General features: G+C 43.5%; 1 long non-coding RNA gene across 1 annotated transcript in view; it reads right to left on the bottom strand.

Moving 5' to 3' along the window:
• Nucleotides 1-853: 853 nt before the first annotated feature.
• Nucleotides 854-7,787, bottom strand: part of LOC108676226 — a 9,910-nt gene continuing 2,976 nt past the window's right edge. The window contains exons 2-3 of the long non-coding RNA XR_001931169.2: nucleotides 1,782-1,892; nucleotides 854-961 (exon numbers count right to left, since the gene is read on the bottom strand). This is a non-coding gene — a long non-coding RNA (uncharacterized LOC108676226). The remainder of the gene's footprint in view (nucleotides 962-1,781; nucleotides 1,893-7,787) is intronic.

Here is a 7,787-nt window from a genome sequence, read left to right as displayed (position 1 = left end):
CACTAGTGATAGTGACACTAGTGGTAGTGATACTAGTGATAATCGTTGCGGCTAGATACACTATACAATCAGCAACAGTAAGTGCACCGTACATGGAGTGGAATAGTGAGAATTGTAGAACTAGTGGACCACCTTAACTAGTGTCTGACATACGAGCAAGTGTCAATAGCAGTGGTCACTAGTGATGTGGTCAACAGTCACTAGCGACGCGTGTTGGTTGGCGGTAGGTGTGTGGGGTTGGGTGTAGGTATTAAAACAATAAAGATGATTAGTTCAATATTCAGAGGCCTTTTTTATATTAAATATAAAATTTATGGTGATGAGGGAGGGTGATGACGACGATAATGACGGATGGTGATGCTGGGAAATCGAGCGGACGATTTCTGGCCTGCGATTGGTGGGTTTAGCTGGAAAAGCCGTCAGTGATTGGCTGACGGACTTACGAACTTTAAATTTTTCGTTAAGTATTGCTCGTGATGCAGGTATTCCGTAGCGTAGAGTATGTGGGGCTGGTGGTTATGAATACAGGGGTGGAGGTGGGGAGTCTAGTGCCAGTATTTTGGACTAGGATCATGTGAATGCGTGTAAGATGAAACAAAAATTCACCATATCTTTATAAAATAAAACTTTTCTCAGTCTAACTCCATCGTCAGTTCGATAATGTCTTTTGTTTAGTCACTTTTAGGTTCTAATGTTTGACAGTGAATTTATGATTATTAACTGATTGTATGTATTTACTTTCAAGGATTGTCGATTGTATTGGCGCTATCTAACCTAACCTAACCTAACCTATCCAACTCATGATGTGATGACACACACACTTACTGACTCATTACATCAGCCGTGTACTCACAATGCTTCTCATCACTCCAGTCCCCGCACTGGTTGTACCAGCCGTCGCATTCCCAACGCTTGTGGATGCATCTGCCGTTGCCACACACGAAATGGTCGCCGGTGCAGCCTGCGATAAATCAAGGAAGCCTTGAATGTCGGGCTAACTAATTAACATAAATAACTAATTTTATGCAGGGTGATCGGCGTCCCAGAACGCGAGGCGAGGAAGAATGTGTAGGGGGTAAGAATGTGATGTATGTGTTGTTTATAACATCGCATCAGAAGAGGTGGGAAAATTTTTCAATATGCAATGGGTTCAGCGGCCCAAAACTTCCTGTGGAAAGAAAATCCAGGCCCCAGAAGAGGTCAAATTCGACAACTCGACTTTAGTCATAGCATGCTTGCGAAACATTGAAAATAATTCGATAGTGAAACGTTATAATTGAATGCAATTTAGGAATAATTCATTTATGTTCAAGAAAATAATTGAATGTTGGTGATCCAGAGAGTGGTGGCCCACGAAGGAGTGATACGGGGAGGGTGGCTCAGGGAGGGGCGATCAAGGGCGGGGTGGGCCAGGGAGGGGTGGCATCATTGAATACATATCATTAATTTATATTTAATTATGTTTTATTGAACACAATTGATTGATATAATTGATTGGGACGTAAATTTTGACACATAAGTGACCTTCATGACCTAATTAGTGACACAATAAGTGACCCCGCGACGAAACCAGTGACGCAATAAGTGACGAGATAAGTAACTAGTGACGCAATATATTGTTTTTGTGAAACGTTATAGTTGAATGCAGTCGAGGAATTATTCAATAATATTATAGTTCGGGAAAATAATTGAATGTTAAGAGCAGAAACAGATCCTCATATTAACTCGAAATAAAAGTCAGTAGAATTGCACGGAAGCGTTTGACTCATCAGGCAACTCACAGTCGCGCTCGTCGCTGTCGTCGCCACAGAGGTTGCGTCCGTCGCACCGATACGTCTCGTCTATGCAGCGGCCGGTGTTGGCGCACTTGAACTTATCAGCGCGGCACACGCCTGCAATCACAAGTAATGCGGTGAAGAATTTTCAGATCCTAATTAAAAAATTATAATGTGTGTATTCATTTTTTGTCGTCACAAAGTAATTGAGCGTGAGTGTGGTAAGCGCGAGTGTGGTGAGCGTGAGTGTTTGGTGAGCTGTTTGGTGAGCGTGAGAGTGTGGTAAGCTTGAGTGTGGTGAGCGTGAGTGTGGTGAGCGTGGTCAAGAAAATCAGCCTCAGAAAATCAACTAATGGTTCTTCATAGTAAATAGTTGAGGCAAGACTAGTTAAGGAGACAGAGACTAGTAGATTTGCACAATGAAATTGAACTCAGGTTGCAGGACTCGCATAGGATAAAAGAACAAGCTGCCGAGGAACGAGTAGTGGAGGTAATCAGAGAAAACCCGAAGTACTTTTACAAATACGCCCAGACAAAGGCTAAAATAAAGACGCCAGTGGGCCCGCTGAAGAATAACGATGTCCTTGTCGGAGATGACCAGGGTATGTGTGAGTTACTGGGATCGCAGTTTGAATCAGTCTTCCGTAACCCTCGCTACTAAAGGGAGGAGAATGAAATCGAAGTTCTCCATGAACTACCAGGGGGAAGGGGATTGGAGAACATTGAGTTCGGGTCAGAAGATGTGGAAATAAGTATCAAAGAATTAGCGACGTTCTCAGCGCAAGGACCCGATGGAATTCCGGCAGTACTGTTGAAAAAGTGTGTTGGAGCGCTGAAGGCTCCGCTCACAATGCTCTGGAAAGCCTCGATGATGGAGGGAATTATTCCCGAGGGCCTAAAAGTAGGACTGATAACTCCAATCCACAAAGGAGGTGCGAGGGACAGACCCCAAAATTACAGACCTGTGACCTTGACCTCACATGTAATCAAGGTTTTTGAGAAGGTAGTGGCCAGGAGTCTTGTCCGGTATATGGAAGAGGCTGACCTGTATAGTAACGGACAACATGGTTTCCGGCATAATCGTACCTGTTTGTCGCAGTTACTGGAGCACCATCATCGTCTAATGGTCCACCTGGAAGAAGGAGCTGACGTGGACGTGGTATACATGGACTTTACTAAATCTTTTGACAAAGTTGACAATGGGGTGCTCGTTAGAAAGCTGAGGCTGTTGGGGGTAGGAGGAAGCCTGTCGAGGTGGATCCACAACTTCCTTACAGATAGAGTACAAGCTGTCGCAATTGGAAACTCTAAATCGATAGAAGCGAGGGTGAAAAGCGGAGTTACGCAGGGCTCAGTGCTTGGACCGATCCTCTTCCTCATCCACATTGCCGATATAGACTCGGAAATCACCCACGCATATACATCGTCCTTTGCGGACGATACAAGAGTGCTGACGTGGATCACAGATGACTAAGACTGCGAGAGATTACAGGATGATCTATCGTCAATCTACGATTGGGCCCTAGTGATCAATATGCAGTTCAACGGCACCAGTTCGAAGTAATGTCGCTACTTGGCATTAGATGGCACAGAAATTGAGGAGAAGCAAGAATTTATACCGGACACTAGAGGGCGTCAACTAGTGAGGATCAACTAGGGGGATCAACAAGTGGGGGTCAACTAGTGGGGCCAACTAGTGTGGGTCAACTAGTGAGGGTCAACTAGTGGGGATCAACTAGTGGGGGTCAACTAGTGGGGCCAACGTCAAATAGAGAGGGTCAACTAGTGGGAGGTCAACCAGTGGGGGTCAGCTAGTGGGGGTCAACTAGTGGGGCCAACTAGTGTGGGTCAACTAGTGAGGGTCAACTAGTGGGGATCAACTAGTGGGGGTCAACTAGTGGGGCCAACTAGTGTGGGTCAACTAGTGAGGGTCAACTAGTGGGAGATCAACTAGTAGGGGATCAATTAGTGGGGGTCAACTAGTGGGAGTAGACTATTGGGGTCAACTAGTGGGGGTCAACTAATGAGGGTCAACTAGTGGGGGTCAATTAGTGAGGGTCAACTAATGAGGGTCAAATAGAGAGGGTCAACTAGTGGGAGGTCAACCAGTGGGGGTCAGCTAGTGGGGGTAAAATAGTAGGATCAACTAGTGAGGGTCAGCTAGTGGAGGTCAACTAGTGGAGGTCAAAGGTGTAGCGTGTGGCATACATGCAATAGTGAGGTCACTACTGCCACACTAGCAAAGCAGTAGCAAGGAATGCTCTTCAGCGTAAGTCACTAGTGGCAGCAACAAAGGCTAACAGAAGAAGTGCCGGCCGCCACTAATGTTAGCTACTAGTTTCTGCTCCTGGTAGCAACTATAGGAGGGAGAAAAACCACTAGTGGAAGCTAGAAGGCAACTATGGAGCACCTAGTGGTTATCAGGCAATACCAGCACAATGAACTACTAGTGGCAAGCAGTCACTACTAGCGGCAAGCAAGTACTACTAGCGGCAAGCAGTCACCGCTAGCGGCAAGCAGTCATTACTAGTGGCAAGCAGTCACTACTAGTGGCAAGCAGTCACGACTAGTAGCAAGCAGTCACTACTAGTGGCAAGCAGTCACTACTAGTGGCANTCCGTTTAGTTGTAAAATATTTTAACTGAAATACAAAAGACCAAGAGAATGAAAGCAAACAGAGATCAGTAGCTGCCGAAAAATTATTTTCTACTTTTGAGTCCACATGAAAAACGTAGTCTTTAAAAATTTTTTTTATACATTTTATTAAAACATTATTTCGGTTAATTCTTCGTAATCATCTTAACGCATGATACTCATTTACGATCACCTTAACAACATTTTCATATTATTGACGATGCATTGAAACATGCATTGTTAGTTTAGACCCTTTAAAAGACTCCGCAGCTTCAGACAAGGGCTTTGGAAGCTGATCGAAAGGAACTGCGAAGTGAAGAGGGAGGGAAGAAGGAATGTTTACCTCGAACGACAGAAGATTTATTGTCATAGGGTAGACTGCGCCTACACCCGGTATGACAATGGGTCAGATCTTGCTTAAATCTATGGAATTTTCACTTACCACTAATAATGTCTACTAATATCTAATGCTAAAAGAATGATTCAGAAATGCTTTGTGTAGAGATCAATGAAGAATAAATAGTTAAATTAACTTGTGTCGCGAAAATGTTAGAAAATGTTGTCGCGCTAGAAAAAGTCGCTCATTTTACGATCCTCATATGGTTTAAAATTTTTGTTCGCGATAAAAGTGATAGTACATAGTTTACATAATATATCTCACTGTCCGTTAATTGAAAATAATTAGCCAGATCACCATTCCAAATTTCAGACTTGTATCTTATTTAGGAGGAGAGTTGTTGATTGCCTTCATTGTTGAGAACCATCATAGGGATTAACGCGCCTGACGGCCGCTCCACCCGACTCTTAAGCGTCTCAGTATGTGATAGCTGTCTCGACGTGCTTGTGTTGCTGCATGTGTGCGGCGTGCGCCGGAGCCAGTGCGCCGAATGCTCTCATAGGGGATGGTTGTGTGGAGCCGCCGCTCATGAATGTCACGAATCTCCACTGAAAATACGGTTAATTCGCCCAGCTACTCTGTGGACCATTATGCGGTCAAATTTATCAATGAATTTCACGATGTAAAAAGTATTTCCTGACAAAATGTCGATGAGCCACGTTTCCTAAGCCTCCAATAGAGAAATATATGTAGGATTCTAAAATATGCGATTAAGTGCAGTGCTAAGATTTGACGACAGATTCTAATATTAGTACACAAGGTAGAAATATTAATCAAAGCAGTTTTGGACGAGGAAATTGGAAGTGAGATATAAATATATTTATATTGAAATGAGCTGTAAATATATTTCTATTTAGTCAGGGAAGCAGATAAATTTCAAATATACGCGTTTTAAAATAGTTTGTGAACGTTTATGTGACATCAAATACTCGTGGTTTCGTGTTTCAACTCACTGCTGTTCTTTTGTCAATAGTAGTAATGTTAGCGAGCGAAGTCTATACCATTCAATCACACAAGAAGTTTATCATAAAATCGAGGATTTATTGTAGTAGCACAACGTGCAACTCAAAGCAAAAACTGCGACGCTATGTAACTGCCGTCTTCGTAGCTGAGCGGACTAAGGTGTCTGCTTGCGAGAGTCCGATTGCAGTCTTGGCAGAGGTTCGAATCTCGGCGATTAATCACAGGTTCTTCAACCAGAGTCCAACAGAGGTGAGAGCAAAGAAAGTAATTTCATGATGCCTATACAAACCGATATAAATTGTGTGACCAGGGAGGGTGGAATAGGGAGAGGTGACCCAGGGAAGGCTAGCCCAGGGAAGGATGGCATCACTGAATACACATCATTAAGGTATATTCAGTATTGCTTTATTGATTACAATTGATTAATATAATTGATTGCGTTGTAACTAGTAACGCAATAAGTGACCCCAGTGACGAAACTAGTAACGCAATAAGTGACTCAATGACGTAACTCGTGACGCAATAAGTGACCCCGTGAAGAAACTAGTAACGCAATAAGTGACTCAATGAAGCAATTAGTGGCGCAATAAATGATTCAGTGACGTAACTAGTGACACAATACGTTGTTGTTGCAAAACAATATAATTGCATGCAGTCGAGGATTAATTATATTCAATAATTTTACAATTCGATAAAATAATTTAACATTAAGAGCAGAAATAGAACATCATATTAAGTCGAAATAAAAGACAGTAGAATTGCGCGGAAGCGTTTGACTCATCAGGCAACTCACAGTCGCGCTCGTCGCTGCCGTCGCCACAGTCGTCGAATCCGTTGTACCGCTCCGTCTCGAATATGCAGCGGCCGTTGGCGCACTTGAACTTATCAGCGCGGCACACGCCTGCAATCACAAGTAATGCGGTAAAAAAAATTCTGATACTAATTAAAAAATTATATTGTATGTATTCATTTTTGTGGTCACGAAGTAATTTTTCTGATTTATTAATGATTCAATAATGATGCTATTATTTTGATTAATTTTCTCAATAAAATTGATTTATCTTAATTTTATTGCCTGCGATTGATTGTTATAATTGATTGCATCGTAACTAGTGACGCAATAAGTGACTCAATGACCTAATTAGTGACACAAAAAGTGAACTACACGTAACTACACAAAGAGTGTGGTGAGCGTGAGTGTGGTGAGCGTGTATGTGGTGAGCGTGAATGTGGTGAGCGTGAGTGTGGTGAGCGTGAATGTGGTGAGCGTGAATGTGGTGAGCGTATATGTGGTGAGCGTGAGTGTGGTGAGCGTGTATATGGTGAGCGTGACTGAAGTGAGCGTGAATGTGGTGAGCGTGAGTGTGGTGAGCGTGAGTGTGGTGAGCGTGAATGTGGTGAGCGTGAATGTGAGGAGCGTGAGTGTGGTGAGCGTGTATATGGTGAGCGTGACTGAAGTGAGCGTGAATGTGGTGAGCGTGAGTGTGGTGAGCGTGAATGTGGTGAGCGTGAGTTTGGTGAGCGTGAATGTGGTGAGCGTGAGTGTGGTGAGCGTGAGTGTGGTGTGCGTGGTAAAGAAAATCAGCCTCAGAAAATCAACTAATGGTTCTTCATAGTAAATAGTTGAGGCAAGACTAGTAACTAGTCACTAGGCATTGCATAACTAGTAAATATTAATTAGCAGATGCTAGTAGCTTGTATTAATATTACACAACATATCGCAATATCTTCCTTATGGTCTAAGTGGATCAAGTTGTCCAAATAGTGACACACTTCCTGCACGTAGCACTGATACGCCCGGGCTTAAGTGGGTATACACGGCACACACAAGTCAAGAAGTGCATCGATATGCGGACAACGTCTCACTCATTGCTATGAGTGTAGAGACAAGGCAGGGTAGAGGGTGGGGTCAACTAGTGGAGGTCAACTAGTGGAGGTCAACTAGTGGAGGTCAACTAGCGGAGGTCAACTAGTGGAGGTCAACTAGTGGAGGTCAACTAGTGGAGGTCAACTAGTGG

The sequence above is a fragment of the Hyalella azteca genome, unplaced genomic scaffold (genome assembly GCF_000764305.2).
Source record: "Hyalella azteca isolate HAZT.00-mixed unplaced genomic scaffold, Hazt_2.0.2 contig6436, whole genome shotgun sequence".
Taxonomy (NCBI): Eukaryota; Metazoa; Arthropoda; class Malacostraca; order Amphipoda; family Hyalellidae; genus Hyalella; species Hyalella azteca.
The sequence above is the reverse complement of the archived record's forward strand: the minus strand, read 5'-3'. Positions and strand labels throughout refer to the sequence as shown.